Here is a 17985-nt window from a genome sequence, read left to right as displayed (position 1 = left end):
GTACATTTATATTTATATCAATATTGTGAATGTGATCTGCAAAATATCATCAAAACAGTAATGTTTCCCTCTGAGATCCAATGGAACAGAGACAAGAAGTAAAAGAAAACAGAGACACTCAAGTACCTGAAAACCTCAGTGTACTCTGACAGTAAAAGTACTCTGAAGGTGACACAAGTAAAAGTACTCAGTTCCTTTCCATTCTACTGTATTAAACATATCCAGCACAGATAGAATAGGACTATGATTGCTGAAGTAACTGGTTATTCATTAGTTAATGAAGATCTGATCAACCACAGACTCATTCAAACAAATACAGCAGCAGTAGACACTTAACCACATATTAAAGGACCCCCTGGACAGGGTCCACCACTAACCCTGGACCCCAGGTCCTCTGGGACAGAGTTCCTTTGTGGGTCTTACCCTAACCCTGGGTCCTCTGGGACCAGGTCCCTCTGTGGGTCTTACCCTACTAACCCTGATCCCGGGTCCTCCGGGACCAGGTCCCTCTGCAGGTCCTCTGGGACAGGGTCCCTGTAAGGGTCTAACCCCAACCCTGGGTCCTCCTGGACCGGGTCCCTCTGGAGGTCTAACCCTAACCCCAGGACCTGCTGGACCAGGTCCCTCTGCAGGTCTAACCCTACACTGACACATTCAGACACCAGTTTCCGCTGGTGTTACACTGATAACAGATACACTTTAAAGGTCTTGTGTGTAGAATGTGTTTACAGTGGATTACAGTGACACCTTCGGTCTGAATTGTTGGTGTTTTTAAGGGACACAGACTCCGTTTCCCATGAGCACTAGCTCCTACTGTCATAAGGGCATAACTGTATCCAAGGCTGTATTAGGTTTGAATCTAATAACTGAAGAGCAGATCCTCTTTCCAACTGTGCATTTGGAAACGAGACAACAAACAAACTTCATGAAGTCTGTTTGTAGCGTAGTTTAGTAAGTGGAGTGAAAACCACAGTGAAACCAAACTGTTAGTCTGACTCCTGCTTCTATGTGTGTTTTCCTCTGGAGCTCCTCAGTGTTTCCTCACAGACTGCTGTTTCAGACATGTCCCAATAATAGACATTTGCTGTAGCTTTAATACAAAGTATTCAGTCCTTTTCCTAAATGTCTTCAATCATTCAACATCTTCCTCATTGTGCATTAGCAGTTCAGCTCTAGCAGCTTCAGCCTTCTGCATTCATGCTATTCTACTGGTAGAATTGTCTCTGAAAGACAGTTAGTATCTAGGCCCTGGCATGAACATTCAACTCCATGCAGAACCATTTCAGCGTGACCTTCCAAAGCCTTCCATAGTTTGGACTGAACCAATGCTTCAAATCAAACAGATTAGCCCTGTCACAGAGCTAGCCCTGTGGCTAGCACACAAGTGTTTACTAAGTGTTTGACTGAGCTACCAACAGACACTAGAGTCCAGTCCAATCTTTCAGTGCATATGTGTAAAGAACAGATGCATTCTATACCTGTGGAGAAGGAAGAGGGACAACTGCAGCTCTGTTTTCATTCCTTTAACTCCCTCAGATCTATCCGTCGGTTCAATGCACAGGTTTACCTCTGTTTAGTCTGCGCTCTATCACTCTACCCTTAGTTTTCTTTTTCTGCCTGCCAGTCCAGCTCCAGTTCCAGTGTCCACCATTACAGCTAAATAAATCCAACAAATCCCTTTGTTTAGTTAAAAGGACAGATCTTACTCCTCACTCGTTCATCTTACTTCTCACTACTAAACTCTGCCAGTCGGTGTGGTGTTGTCATAGTAAGTCTGCCGTAAATCAGTCCAGTCTGGTCCGACCCAACCAAGGAAGATGGAAATAGGATTTGGAAATAACCTATTTTGGTGAAGATAATCTCATTTTAAACTGCGGACTACATTCAGACATATACATAAAAATGAAACTTTTTACAGATCACATTGAAAGTCTGTTCAGCACCTTTAATAACAGATACATATTGATAACAGGTACATATTGATAACAAATACATATTTACTTATTGGTTTTGAATTGTCCTCGGTGTCAGAAGACTTTAATAGTTCATTCACATAAACAAAAGGATTGTTATTAACTGTGTTTGAGCTGTTCTTTGTTGTTTGACACGTGTGCCTAATATTTTACATTCACTCCCAACATCATGTACCAGAGCTTTAGCAGATACTTTAGTAAATACTTTGGTAGATGCTTTAGTAAATACTTTAACAGATACTTTAGTAGATACTCTTTATCATATAAATCACCAGTTTTCTTTTAATAAACAAGTGTTTCAACCCTCATTTGCTGTGTTGAGTAAAAATGATATTCAAACAAATATTGAACTGCTTTTATTTTACTATTAAAATATCTGAACACATATAAATGACAAATATACATGTGTTTTTTTTCCCCTGTCTGTTCCTCTACACTTGTACATTTTACAGGTCTGACCTGTAATGAACATATATGTCCTCTAGATGGAGACCTAAGCAGACTTTCACAGCTTCGACTCTTGTTTACTTCTCATAAACATCCCAAACAAACATAATTCTTGTGTTTAGGCTGAAGACCAGACTTGTATCATTTCTATTGTTGTTTAGAGAATAACAACATTGACTTCACTTAGTCTTTTCTCATTATTTCTTCAATATAAACATGCAAAGGTCATAATAATGCTTCATTTCTGCAGAATATGGCGAAGTTGTAAAGTTTTGTAGTTTTTCAAAGTCTAATAAGAGGCCTGATTTGGCTAACTTTCCCCTTGGGGATTAATAAAATAAATCTATGAACTGATTAATGTTGAATAATCTGTATGTCACTAAACAGCAGACAAACCAATGGAATGAAGTTGTTGACTCTGCAAGATTCATATAAAATAAAACATCAAACTGCACTCCAAATCAATGACAAAATGTATACTAGTATGAAACATACAATATGGAGTTGTTTGTGCCATATTATGGAAAAAGTTGGGAAATGAAACCTCTTTGAAGTGTAATAGTTTATGGTTGGGTTGAATGTGTGAGGTGTTGGTGTTTTTGTTCCATGGATCTGCATGGTGTCGAGGCCGTGGGGGAAGGGCTGAGCTTTAAAGAAAGGCCTGCTATTAGCTGTTTGCAGGTAAACCACTCTGAATACATTAATGATTATAGGGCTATCTCCTGTCCTTTCAAACTGTTATCTCCTGTCCTTTCAAAATAGAGCAGGCGAGTGGGAGGGGGGATGGGACAGTGTCTCAGTCATTGAGAGGGGAGGTCAATTTTCCATGTTTTGTGGGGGATGGGGCACAAACAGAGGGCCACGGGGCCCCTCTTTGGGTCTCCATGGAATGTAATTGTGGCTCTCACTCCAGCAGACAAACAAACATACCAACAGAAAATAAAGAAAGAAGTCAACACTAGTGCACACATGAGGCCTTTTACTTCTGCTGAGTTCACTGTGTGATCAGATGCTGAAAACCTTTAAAGTTTTGCCTCAGTCATGGACGTCATGTCTAACCCACAAAAGGCTTTTAATAGAAGTAGGACTTACTTCTGGACTTTACTGTATGTTGTACTTGTGTAACACTTCAAGGAATGATTCATGCCTTTCCAAGAATAGACAGAATAGATTTCATGAATCATGACTAGATGCAACATTAAATGTTCTGTGATAGTGGTAATGAACTTCACTGTTCTGAGGAGCAATGTGAGAAACAACCCTTTACAGATGGACTAAACTACACATACTCCCAGTATCTACACACCACACACACCCTTCTATGCTGATTTCAGGAGGAATTATATTCAGACAGGAATGAACAAGTAAGAAACTAATTGCTGTGCATTTTACACTCACCCCCCCCGCCCCATCCTACTGAGTTCCCTCCATCATGGGCCCTCAATCCCTCTCAGCAGTAAAAAAAAAAAAAAAAAAAAAACACAACTGTAGGCCTGACACAAACACATAGCCTTGGACATCAGTCTTTTCTGTCCTCTGTGTCTATTCTTATGTGTCACCTGACTTTACTTCACTTTAGTCCAGGTGATAAAAGTGAATTTAACTGTTTCTGTTCATAATATGTATGAAACCATTAACACCTTCATAGTTCACATTATTACGCATTAAACAGCTGTAGGTGTTTGAGAACTTTACCTCTTTGTCATATATGTTTTACTCTTTGAAAATTAAACCTCCAACCGACTTTATGCATATGAACAATAATGTCCTCATGTGGTCTAAATATTTAAAAGACTCTTCAGTTCTGTCTAAAATAATTCATTTTCTGTGGACTGAATAGTAAGTTATAATTTAATAGCCGTCTCTATCTGAATCATAAGCCATTCCCACAAAGCTGCTTTTCTGCCAGCCTATAAATACATTTTTAAATCTCTCCTCTACTAATATCACTGACTGCTGCTCGGATCACCTAGGGGGATTGGTGTACGTGTAGTCCATTTGCACAGAGTGCCGTTCAGTTTAACAACGCTGACGGAAGAACAGAACTCCATTACCCACAAGTCCTTTCGCGCTGCTACAAGCTGGCTCCCTCCGCTCTGGGAGTGTTTCCCATTTAAACAAACACGGTCCTGCCGAAGATGGCGGAGAGTTTGTAGAGGCGTCAAAGAAACTGCTCTACTCAATGAAAGCGTCGAAGCCGGTGAGTTCTGTTCAGTTCGGTCCAATTCTGCTCAAAGCCGAGTTTCGAACACTTAAGATAGCGTGTGTTTAAAGTGGTCCATTTGTCCCAGAGACAGTTAGTGTGTGTTGGCTCCGGAGCAGCCTGTGCTTCTGAAGCTACCGTGATCCAACCGAACACATTAGTACTGTCTACGAGTTACGGAATGTTTGGTACCATAGTACTGTGTTTGGAAACTCTGAAGAACATCTGAACTTCTGCTCCAGTGCCTTCAGAGTCCACAGAATGGGTCTGCTGATGCCTGTAGTAGTTCTTTTATCTGTCCGTTAGCTCCAAAGTTTACGACGTTTGTGTGTTTGGTGGAAGATCCGAGCTGTTCTTCACTCACCGACACAGAACAGGCCGGGTTGGGTTCGGGTTCGGATGTTGGACCACAGCAACTTTTAGGCGCCAATGGCTTTGTTGTGGATCTCAGCACCGGTCCGTAGTCCTGGACTTCTGGTCCGGATCAGCCCGGTGTGTGTGTGGGTCCACCCGGGCTGCATGGGTCCAGGACTGGATACAGGATTGGGTCCAGGAGTGGGTCCAGGACTGGGTCCGGGACAGGATACAGGACTGGGTACAGGACTGCCTTCAGTCCTAGTCATGGAACTGATCCTTCAGTTAGTTTGTGTAACAACATGCTAATAAAACCACCTAAACACAGTGGACTTACATTTAATGTTTATAAGATATTCCATAAATACATCACTGTACTAAATATGACTGTCTTTTCATAGGGTAAATTGTCCTAATGTGGGACACTTAAGCTTTACATTATTATTATTATTATTATTATTATTATTATTATTATTATTATTATTGCCATGTTGACTTAGCATTGTCATACACTATAGAACTCCAAAATACAAAAAAATGTCCCACATTAGGCCAATCCACCCTACTTCATTTTTGTGTGTGATTTGATGTTTAATTTGGTTTTTAATATGAACAGACACAGCGTTCTGCGTTCTACATACTAATTCCAGTGTTTACTAATATATATGTGGTCCTCAGTGCTCACAGCCAAAGCTGACCTGACCAGCTCAGCTCAGCTGCTTTGGAGAATCCACAGCATCTGTGATTCATTTGCACCGTTCTTGTAAGATTGCATATTTGTGATTGTAATGGTGGGTATAATGGCCCATCACATGATGATAAATGTTGGTTTTCACTACCGATACATCATATTTAGGCGCATGTGTGTGTGTAGGTGAGAGACAGACAGACTGACAGAGGCAGATGGATGTGTTTGAGTGCACTGAAAGATGAACAAGACCACGGGTTCAGGTAGAGTTCGGCCTGGTTTTCTGTGTGCTGTTCAAGGTGTGTGCGGAGCGTTCTGTTTTTGAGGTGGTAGTAGTGCATTCCTGGACAGAGTGCTCATGTGTAGGGAGACAATGAGGAGGTGTTAGCCATTCCTCTGAAACCACTGAGCCTTAGGTGTGCTGTCGCTCTCATAGCCTGGAGCCATCCCCCAACACTTAGAGGCATTTACAGCTCCACACTCATTTCCATGTAAAAGAGTCTAAATTTGTGTTGGTTTTCTGTCATAATTGGTGATAGTTGTTGTCTGTCTGCTGCCTCATATGTTACCAGTTACAGGTGAATATTCCTGAATGGATAAATCCATGCAGGTCAGTCATTATGGATCATTATATCTCATTAGCATGCATACTTCAGTGCTTTATTTGAGTGAACAAGTGGCTGCTGACAGTCCGCGGATGAGCTAACTTGTCTTTATTTTGTCTGATGGAATGCCATTACTCAAACCCACGTATGTGGTATTTTTGTAAGTGCACTGACCACTGTGGGAACCTGTCCAATGAACTGCTTCTGCTCATATTCTTGGCAAATGGAGCCCCCTGTCCCCCATTCTCTGTCCCTTTATCTACCACTTTCTTTCTTTCTCACACAGGGTGTCAGGCTGCGTTAACAATGAATCAATCTTTAGAGGGATTCTTTGACTGCAGATGGGCTGAAGAAGTGACTTGGATGCATGGCTTTTGCTCTTTGTCTGCCAGCCCCTGTGCTCTCAATAATTAATTAACTTATCACTTTTTCTCATGGGACCAGGACAAGTCTGTGTGTTGGCTCTGCCTGATTGATAATCCAGTATGCAAAAACCCACTGACTTTACTAATTTAGTGGATGTTTATATTTACAATCTTGTCAACAGCACCGTAATGATGTAATAAACATATTTTATGGGTATTATCTCCAAGCAGTCGTTTACAAATGATACATCTATTTAACAAGTGTGGAAGATAACATGTTGATGTAAAGACACAGTATATTCAGATGTATTCAGCAGCATCTAAAACTACAGAGGAAACCTGGAGCTTGTTGACTCTAACACTGCACAGTGATTTCTATTCTGCCCCAGTCATTGTAAACACAATACATATGTGCAACTCAAGAGTAGACAGAAGCACGTTGGGTCTAAACTGCACTTTCTGTTGCCAGTAAGGAGTATGATGTCAAAACTATGCATCTTGGAAAACACTAAGAAACATAAGTTGAGAGCTTGTTACTTTTGTTTGGTAGAAGAACGTTTGATAGCTGCCTGGTCTCTAATCTGTCTTTGTCAAGCTGCATTTTTGCACCACTGATGTCTGAATAGACGGCATTCTTTTAGTGTTTGTCAGTCGGTGTACCCTTTGAGAGACACATAATAAGTTTCATTTGAAGTAACTGGCAGTCGGTCATATGGTATGTGTTCGTTTAAGAGTAATTGCTGTGTAGACGAGCAACAGCTTTGAGATGACTCTTGATGCTTCGAGGAGCTGAAAGGAAAGCCTGATTGTTTCCTTAATTGAAATATGACTCCTTGGTCCTAGTACCTTTTTGTTGGGCTGCAGTACAGGGAGTACAGGGTTATTCACATAAAACAACACAGTTGCTGCCTCTGGTTGATACACTGCAGTAAATGTCAGTCATTTACAGATAGAATAGATTTAAAAATGTAAGGAATCATATCACATACACAGTTATGTTAATTGAAGTGTCTAATTTCCAGATTAAGTCTTAATATTTAACAGGTGCGTAGTATTCTTTACAGCTTTTCTCAGTTCTGGTTAGACTTGTGTTTTAAATAGAGGCTCTTTTACAAGCAAAGTCTAAGAAAACAAAACTTTCCTGGGGTCATTTCCAGCTGTGTAAAACATCTGTTAGCCCCTACACCTCAAGGTCACTTCGGAGTTGATAGTGACATGTTTTGCACATAGCTCACTCTGTTGTTTTTGCTAGTATTCAACAGATAGTCATGGTGACGTTGGTAGATCTAAATATAGAAAACTAGAAATCTCTGTTCAACAAGACAGTCGTGTTTCCGCTGCTAAAATATTTGCTCTTACTTTGCCCAAACAAGTGAGAGTCTGAGATGAGCGCTGCTGAAACCAGATTGTTATTCACTATTCACCAGAAGCCAGACAGCCAGTTCACTGAGTCTCAAGTCAAATGGTGAAGTTTGCACTTTGACTTTATTTGAAGTCACATCTCATCCATTCAGTCGGTCCCCTCTTCTTCAACTCTGAGGTAATACCCAAGTGTTAGGGTAGCTGAGCCATATGTGAGCTACACACACTTCTGAAAGCCAAACGGGCAGCCTGAAGCAATCATTGCACCCAATTCCAGTTTATAACCAGCAAGGATTTGGAACAGTTCACTCTCTGTAGTCCTCACTGATTGGACGAAGGCAAGAGTTTATTAGGAGAGGGGGTTCCAAGAGCTTTGCCCCCCCTCCCTCCCTCCCCTGGTTGCCCTTCCTCTTTAACTTCAACTCCCCCTTTAACTTTCTCTCCCCCAGCTGAAGAATGCTCATAAAATGGTTTCACCTGAACAAGCCAGTGGGAGGGTAGCTCCTTGGCCTAGTTTTGTTACCATTGTAAAATGTTAGCAAGACCTTGTTTGTGTTTTGTTTAGGGCCCCCTTTTATAAAAATGCTTTGGGGGAGAGACAGCAAGGGTGAAAAAAAGTTTGGTTTGCGAGATAACTGCTACCAGATGCTTTCTCTGTCTGTTCGGCAGCGTGAAGAGGGGAAGAAAAAACAAGACACTGTCATTTTGAGATGAACTTCTTCATGGACACTCTCCATCGTCTCCGAGGTATATATTTTCTAACCTGCATGTGCTCAGCCCTTTTCCTTAGGGCAGATATGTACAAGAGTTGAAACACAAGCTCACACAAGCAAAAACTGTACCAAAATTTTCAACCAAAACAGCAGCAGAATTTGGTGTCCATCTGTTTTGGAGGTTCTCTAAGCTCACATTCACTGGCCTCTGTATTCTTTAAGTCAACAGTGTTCCATGGTTATCTGTTGTTTACGCTGTGATCAGATTTTTGTCTGTTCAACTGTCAAGATGAAACGTCTGGATTCTGAACGTATGTGGCAGTGGGGTGTGGTCTCTGGGTCTGTCTGGATTGAGAGGCAGCTGTGGCTGGCATGGTGCAGCGCTCCAAAAGTTGTAAGAGGATACGTACTTGGATGCATGATGGTGCCAGCAGGGACCGTAAGGACACTGCGTTTTCTCGGGTCTCGAAGTTCACCTGTAATTTAAAAGCCCCCTTCGTTAAAAGAAATTGCCACATGTTGCTCGTAGCCCAGTGTTCAACAGCCATTTGACTTTCTGCGAGTGTTAAGTCTTTACTTTATTGCAGCTTTCAGTTCAAAGAAAAGTCAAGCTATGAATTGAAAAATTCCACAGCATCGTTAAAGGCTCCAGACTTACTACAGCATGTCAACACTGGCAAGGCATGTGTCGGATAATTTATTATACTTTTTTTTTTTTTTTTAAGCACTCGTATTTCTTAATTGGGCTGAATCTTTTCCACCATCTCTCTAGTTAAAGTGGAAAATGTTCCTTTCAACATCACTGCTCCTCACTCTGCCTGGTGACGTCACTGCTGTTTATGTGGCTTGTTGTTAAGGCAACACTCCAATCAAAAGGTTGCTACTCTGGAGCTTACCGTTGGCCTGAGAATAGCCAAGCCACTTGTCTCCTGACATTGGCACATCACTCTAAGCTTTACACCAACGCCTCAGTTTCTATACAAAATATAGCCCGCGATCACTAAATCACTGTTTCTTCCATTTAGTCGGTTTCTCATGGAGCTCATTTATATTCACCTTTTTAATTCAGCCATAGTGGAGCCAATGACTGTATGACTGCAGCAGGTCCTTCTCCACTGTGTGGGTCCAATACCACCTGGTTCTATGGGACAGCTGTAGTTCAATAAAGTAAAAGCTAAAAAGTTTTATTAGCAATTTATGAGTTTGGTTTGAAGTAAAGTTTTTACACATTTTAGGACCAAGAACTGTACTGGCACAATCAGAGGCTGTGGCTTACAACAAAGATCCCCAGGTCCAGAATCACCCACAGGCCACCCCAAAACCAACGTGGTTTAATAAATTATAACTGTACTTTGAGATCCCAGGTGATGTCACCATACAGTTGGAACATTATGTAGCCTACTTTCAAGAGTTTTATACTTGACATCAACAAAATCTTAGGTTGTATTCACACCTGGACAGTCCTTTGGTCTGCTTATTTGATTACGATTGAATGCGGACTTTATTTTTTCATTTGGTTCGATCCCATTTTCATTGCACTTTTTGCTAGTGGACCAAAATTTGTACACGTGGCGAACTGCGCTGGCATTGGACAGAAAAGTCAGGGGTGGGGTGAATCAGAGTCGGCCGGTGTTGATGAAAACAAACATGGAGGTCCTATGTGCAGTTATTGTTTTCACAATATGTATTCTATTTTTAGACACAAATTTATGAAAATAATGTGAACTGTCCAAAGCAGCTGATTGGAGCCAGTTTGGTGAAATGGACATCTGACCACATGTCAGTGAGACATTCAGTGTCCTCATTGGTCCACGTGTGTCCACGGCTCTTGGCTGCTGCTGTTAGCTCTGACTACCCACGAGGCTTGGCTCCTTCCAGAGGCTATGGTGGCTCATCAAGAACAAAAAGGCTCATGGTTTCTTGGTTTGTTTGGGCTGGAAGACGGCTCTATTCACAGCAGAACTGAACCGGCCCAGAGTCCACTTGTTTGATTCAAATCAGAGTTTGCATGTTTGTATTCACACCAAAAAAAAAAAGTCTGGACTTTCTGGAGAAACTAGTCTATTGCCATGTTTCCACTACGTGGAACTAGCTTGACTCGACTCAGCTCAACTCGACTTGGGGACCAGGTCCTATTCCTGTTGACTGTTTCTATTACAGGATACCACCAACTTTACAGTACCTGGATGTCATAGCGATGTGGCGTGTTACTTCCATGTCATCTGCTCAGAGACTTGCTGATAAACTCACTTGTTGCTTGTTGTCTCGTCAAGCTCCAGCTGAATTTTCACGTCGGCCACTTAATCTCCTCGACTGACCGTATTGTAGTTTCACAGGCTGTCATCATGTAGATTAACCTACCGCTATATTTACTGTAAACTTCCACATCTGTTTTTTTGTAAAACGGCGGGTCACAGAGACAACTCTCTGACCAGTCAGTGGTCTACAGTGTTTATACGTCACATTTTAGTATCTGTTCCCCAGTCTAGAAATCTCGGCGGAGGTGATGCCAAAAAACAAATACCGGGGACCAGATTCCAGGTCCTTTTTTGCAATGGAAACGTAAAAAGGCCGAGTTGAGTCGAGCTGGTACCACGTAGTGGAAACGCGGTTGGTCTGTTTTAAATGGACCAAATGAAGTAGGTGTGACTCCAGCCTGAATCAAACAGACATACCATACTATAGAAAAAGATGTTTTGGAGTTTTTCCAGTTCTTAGTTTCTGCAACTGTAAAACTGTTTTGTTTTTTGTTTTTTTAATTAATTTAATTTTTTTATTAAGTGCTAACAGTCACAAGAAGGAGGTGCTTTCATCAGGGGGAATTTGCACCTTACTTACATTACAATACCTCAGTAATGGTAATATTTGCACTATGTACTTGTATTTTCATTTTGTGGTGCTATTTTACTGCAGCTTGTTTAGGAAAAATGTGTTCAGTCACTCCAAAGCAGCAGGACTACATAGAACATGTGCTAACGTGTTGCTCTTATGTTTTTTTCCTTACTGGCTGTGGATATATCTGCAGTGGCACAAGTTCTTAGTTTTTTAGAAACAAGTAAGCTGCTGTCAAAGTCATTTATATAACAATTATAAGAAAGAGTTTGTCTTCATAATTGGTCGTTTAACATTGCTTCGGGTGGAAAAAATAACTTTTACGGGCCTCCAGACTGTAGCCATTTACTTGTATTTTGCATCTGTGTGTGTTCCCAGCACCAATTAGACAAACTCCAACTTAAACATAACAAAATTGTGCGAATACAGACTATTTTAGTACTAGAATACTTTGGTACTAGAATACTTTTCACATAGGTTGAGCGGCAAACAAAAAGATGTCAGAGGATAAGACTACATGAATTCATAGATTTGTGTTTTGACATCCTCCAATTTGATCTAATTTGGAGCTGAACCACATTCTGAATACTGGAACAATGACCTTGGACATGGTTTTTATGATAAAAACAGCTCTCAAGGCATTTTTCTAGCAGCGTGCCAGTTAAATGGGTGAGTGTTGTCCTATGCCTCCTCCTTTACAGTGTGAGCGACTTGATTAGCAGTGCAGGCTTAATCACTCAGCAGATGGGAACAGAGTGCAGTGTCACCAAGACAAAAACAAACCCACAGTTGGATTATGGCTCAGTGTGTGTTTGTGTGTGCGTTTGTATGTGTCTGCCTGCTTTCAGTCAGACCGAGCAGCTCTGATTTGATTCCTAAACAGATTTTGAGTGTTACGATACAAGCCCAGCCAAGCATCTCCTTTCTTTTCCCCGCATTTGTTTTCTTTTCTTGTCTCTCAACACGTACTCCTTGTGACCCTTGTACCGAGACTGAACTCATAAGTCATTTAAACACTCTTTTAATAGTCTGAAATTGTTGGTCAAGGGGAAGCAGGTTGGATCCTGGTCAATGTTGAGATTTGTAGGTGAAAGAATATAAAAGAATAATTAAAAGAAGTGTGTAAAGTTGAACCCTATCTCTCTATAATCTGATGGTTGTACTCTGTTGGTTTTTGCTGTGTCCTTTCAACAAAACCAAAAAAGTGTTTTCTGCTTGTTTTGTTTTAGTCTGTCAGTGTTGGTGGTACATCACAGTCGGCAATAAAAGGGCAGGTATTGATAGATTTCTAATACAGCTCAACTGTAGTCCCACAGCTCTGTTCTTGGTCTCTGTTACTGCTCATACCTCCTTTCTGGAATCCTTTTCACCTAGGCTCTGTCAACACATGAAACTGGCCAGTTGAAAGAAAGGAAAAGGAGTAGTAAGGGGAAAAATGGGAGATGGGAGGGGTATAGTTGTGAAACTGGCGTCAGACCATCTTTTGAGTGGAATTCTTTGCAGGGGTCAGAGTTCAGGCGCTGCAGTGTGGCGCTGTGATTGGCTGAGGAAAGGTGAAATGAAAACCACAGTAAACTTTTGACCCCGGCGCAGGAGCTCTGCAGGAACGCCCAGCCCCAGCTCTGGCGTGGTGGAACAGAGCCCGCTCTCTTCCTGTGTTTACTCCACCAATCCAACAGGGACGGTGGGGAGAGAAAGAGGAGGAGGGGGGAGGGAGCACAGAGGGGGAGGAGAGAAAGACACGAGCGAGCAAGCGAGAGAGAGAGAGAGAGAGAGAGAGAGTGAGAGAGGGAGGGAGGGAAGGGAAGAGAAAATCATCAGAGCCTGCTGCGGTCTGAAAATGAAGATCTGCTTTTTCACTGAGTGGCACCGTTGAAACATGGACACAGACACACAAACTGCTGCTGGAAGTTCAAACCAACCAGTCTTTTTGTATCACTGGTGATATTAAAAAATGCCAAAGAAATGACAGTGGATGGCATATCTTCACACTGAATTATCTGAGGCTCTCATAAGATTTGCTTCAGCATCAGTTGCAGTTGAAGGTGTGTGTGTGTGTGTGTGTGTTATCAGACTGGGCAGCATGGAGACGGATCAGGCTCTGGCGCCCTGGTTCACCAGATAAAAGGCTGTTTGGCCATTGATTAATGAACTAATTTACATAATATTAGCCCTGTGTGATCACAGCTGCTTGCATTTTGTTTGGTCATTGTGGTCTCCTCTGGACGATATCATGTCGTCACTGTTATCTCTTGGCTTTATACACCAACATGTCAAGCATGTAGAGAAGAAGAAGAAGGGGATCATTGCACTGATGTTACATTACAGTGGAGCCATGCAGTAAGTTAGGAGGGTAACTGTGAGGCTGCGTGGGTCCGCTCCTGTCCCTTACTGCTCTTTGTCTGTATTAATGATGGATAGTTGTAGGAGATGCATGTGTCGCACACACACACACACACACACACACACACACACACACACACAGTGGAATCTGCCATCTCTTTGTTTCCACCTTCATTTATTTTCCCAGATTTTTCTACACGTTGCATTTTGTGTGAGAAAAATGGGGAGATGCGCACACAGCCTCCGTGAGCTCTGTGTGTGTTGTGTGGCGAGGGTGGGGGATGTTTTTTCTAGAGGAAAAAGAAATCCTATGAAGGCAGTTTTCCTCCGCTTTGAACTACCTTTTCTCCCTCACCACCTTCATCCATGAACAGCTCGTACTCTGCAAGTGTAAGGAAAAAGCCACCAGTCCAAATGTTATTTATGTGCTCTTGTAAATCTGTTTCATGAGGAAATTTATCTTAAATGATATTACCGTCACATTATTTTTTTAATAACTCTGCATTGTTTATACATTTGGGAAGTTCTCAAATTTAGAGAACATCTGGCAGTTCCATCACTGCTAAAAATGTCCTGCTAGAAATAAGCCTAATATTCCTAAATCCGGTCAAATTGGCTTATATTGAGCAAAAAAATCAGCCAACGGGGTCTGAAAAAAAATATTGAATTAGAATTCTTAAAACAAGCAAAAAAGTCTATCAGCTAAAAACCATGATGTGCATTAAAACCAGACAAAATTCTAGAATTTTAGTAAACAGTGCTTAGTACCAGAGGATGTGCTAGGCATTTTTATTGTCTGTCATTTTGGTGGACAGGGTTGTAAAATTCCATCATAACACATTTATTATCCATCACTTCTAATTTATTTTTTAATGATGAGACATATTTAGTAATATTTAATGTTCAAAAATATCTCAATGATGTAGCAACTGTAGCTGCTGCTGGCTGATAAACCAACCTGATATCATGACTCACATAAATATACATGACACTTTTAATTGGCATATTACTTGTACATATTATAAGTTTTCTGCATGTATGTTCACGACAGTGTCAACAGGCACTGTAGGGTAGTATACAGGTAGGGTTCTATAAAGGAGCTGTAGGGTTCTATACGGTTCTATACAGACGCTGTAGGGTTCTATACATGCACTGTAGGGTTCTATACAGGTTCTATATTGTTCTATACGGGAGCTGTAGGGTTCTATACAGGGACTGTAGGGTTGTATACAGATTCTATACAGGTGCTGTAGGGTTGTGTAAGGGGTTGTAGGGTTCTATACAGCTGTATACAGGCGCTGTAGGGTTCTATACAGGCGCTGTAGGGTTGTATACAGGTTCTATATGGTTGTATACAGGCGCTGTTGGGTTATATACAGGCGCTGTAGGGTTCTATATGGTTATACAGTTTAAACCTGTAAATAACAATAAATGGGTAAATGTTAGTGTCATTAGTTCAGATTCTTAAATGTAGATGTTATTTAAATGGTTTCAGTCTGAAAACAAGAAAAGCACTCAGAGAGCGCAGACCTCCGCCAAGACAGATCTGCCCCCCCCCCCCCCCCGATCACCACCAAAATTTAATCATTTCTTCCTTGTGCCAGTATCAACATTTCCTGAAAATGTAATGAAAATCCGTCCATAACTTTTTGAGTTATCTTGCTAACAAACAAACAAACATGCAAACAGACAAAGCAAAGCGATCACAATACCTCCTGGTGGAGATGTTTATGTTTATGTTTATGTTTACGCATTTGGCAGACGCTTTTTTCCAAAGCGACTTACAGGGGAAACCAATTAAATCACTCAATCAATCAAATTTTATTTATATAGCGCCAGATCACAAAGTTATCTCTTGACATTTTATATATCGAGTTGGTCAAAACCAGACTCTAAGTCAATTCTACAGAAACCCAACAGAATCCTCCAGGAGCAAACACTTGTGACTGGTGACAGTGGCGAGGAAAAACTTCCCTTTAACAGGCAGAAACCTCGAGCAGACCCAGACTCCTGGAGGATGGCCGTCTGCCTTGACCAGTTGGGGTTAAAGAGAGAGGGTAGAGAAGGGGAAAAAGAGAGAGCGATAGAGATAGGGACTGGGGGAGAGGGGGAGAAGGGGGGAGTAGGGGGAGACACATGGAGGCGGTTGAGGATAAGTGAGTGGTGATGATGAGGGCAGGGAAGAGGCCGGACCACCGCAGCAGGTCCAGAGATAATCGTGAAAGAATCTGTGGTTGTCCTGGGAAAAACCTTATTAGAATATTTAAAATGGAATGTTTGAAAGTGCTAGGATAGGAGGTGCTCTCGGAAGAGCTGGGTCTTCAGGAGCTTCTTGAAGATAGGCAGGGATGACTCTGTTCTTGTAGCACTTGGTAGAGCGTTCCACCAACGTGGAACGACCCATGAAAAGAGCCTGGATTGTCTTGTACAAGGTCTGGGGACCACCAGACTACGTTCCCCAGACGAGCGGAGTGGTCGTGGGGCGACATAAGCTTTTATTAGTGCACCTAAGTAGACAGGAGCAGACCCACGGAGAATTTTGTAGGCTAGGATTAAAGATTTGAATTTGATGCGGGCAGCTATGGGTAGCCAGTGTAACTCAATGAGTAAGGGGGTGACATGTGCCCTTTTAGGCTGATTGAAGACCAGACGCGCTGCTGCATTCTGGACCATCTGTAGTGGTTTGACAACACAAGCTGGGAGGCCCGTTAGAAGAGCATTGCAGTAGTCAAGACGGGAGATAACCATAGTCTGCACCAGGAGCTGGGTGGCCTGTTCGGTTAGGTATGGCCTGATCTTTCTTAGGTTGAACAGAGTGAAACGGCATGATCGGGTGACAGAGGCAACGTGATCCGTGAAGGTCAACTGATTATCAATCATGACTCCCAAGTTACGTACTACACTGGTAGGAGCCAGAGGTATGGAGTCAATAGTGATGGAGATGTCCAGCTGTATGGTTGGCTTAGCTGGGAAGACCAGCAGTTCAGTTTTGGACAGGTTCAGCTGAAGGTGATGGGCTTTCATCCATGCGATAAATTTCATCCATGAGATAAATGGGATCATTTGGTAAATATTGCCAAACCTTGTTACTAGTAAAATCTGACTTGATATTAGCTGGAAAATCTGATAAAGCAAAAGTTAGATATTATTATTATATTTTTAAAATAAGAATATTTTTCATATGTAAACATTTCTTGGCAAGTTTTTTTTGTTTAGATGAAAAATGAGACAAATGTTCTAGAAATAAGACTTTTTTAGGCACTTTCTTAGAAATTATTTTGTGCAGTGATAATTGAGTCTTAAATCCTTTTTGTAGGATTGAAGTTTAATTTTTTGCTGCTGCTGCTGTGAGGCTCCACCTCTGTGTGTGCTTCCTTCTCATTTGCGTCATTCCGATGCTTTTCAAAGGTGTGCTTTATTCCACTGTGAACTGCATCTAGTTTGACTCTAATATTAACTCTGCCTTGGTGTGTTTTTTCGTCAGGCTGTTGGAGATGTTTTCATTTGAAGTTACACAAATAAAACAAATTGTCTTTTGTATTAGTTTTATGTTGTTAGTATTCACTCACAGCCCAGATACGCTTCTTGACTAGTTTGGAATGGGTGCAAAAAGACTGTTGAGCTCTACTTCCAGACACATTACAGACAAACCGAGGCTCTTATCATGTGCTCTCACTCTGGTTTTGGAGCTTTGCTGGAATTTCACAGCTGCATCTGTACCTAAATGAAAGTGTTCTCTGAACAATTTACAGCTTCACTTTCTCAAAATCTGCTCGTTTACACACACATGCTTGACATATGTCCTCCTCGTCCTTGAAATTCATTGTGTGGCGACACTCCCCATCTCACCATCAAACCCTCTGACTCCACTTGAGTCCCACTAGCTCATGTTTCATTAAAATCATGTGTAATGTTGGCTTGAAAACATCTAATAAGCAGTATTCACCAACACAACAAGGCTGCATTCAGCTCCATGATTTCTGGAAGTTATCTTCTCTAAAACAGAGTGGGGAATCCGCAAAATGTCAACATGATAGATGTGCTGCTCGATAAAATAAAATGAAAAAGTTCTAAATTACACCAAGTTCACTGTTGCTCTC

General features: G+C 41.6%; 1 protein-coding gene and 1 long non-coding RNA gene across 2 annotated transcripts in view; one reads left to right on the top strand and one right to left on the bottom strand.

The window, feature by feature from the left end:
- Window positions 1-1617: 1617 nt before the first annotated feature.
- Window positions 1618-12719, bottom strand: LOC115419213 (uncharacterized). Its single transcript, XR_003935416.1, has 3 exons — window positions 12706-12719; window positions 6804-6806; window positions 1618-1735 (listed from the first exon to the last, which is right to left on the bottom strand). It is a non-coding gene; the product is annotated as an uncharacterized LOC115419213 (long non-coding RNA).
- ncoa3 (nuclear receptor coactivator 3) overlaps window positions 4450-17985 on the top strand; it is a 39678-nt gene continuing 26142 nt past the window's right edge. The window contains 1 exon segment of the mRNA XM_030133855.1: window positions 4450-4620. The gene's annotated coding sequence lies outside the window, so the exon portion shown is untranslated.

The sequence above is a fragment of the Sphaeramia orbicularis genome, chromosome 5, assembly GCF_902148855.1.
Source record: "Sphaeramia orbicularis chromosome 5, fSphaOr1.1, whole genome shotgun sequence".
Taxonomy (NCBI): Eukaryota; Metazoa; Chordata; class Actinopteri; order Kurtiformes; family Apogonidae; genus Sphaeramia; species Sphaeramia orbicularis.
The sequence above is the reverse complement of the archived record's forward strand: the minus strand, read 5'-3'. Positions and strand labels throughout refer to the sequence as shown.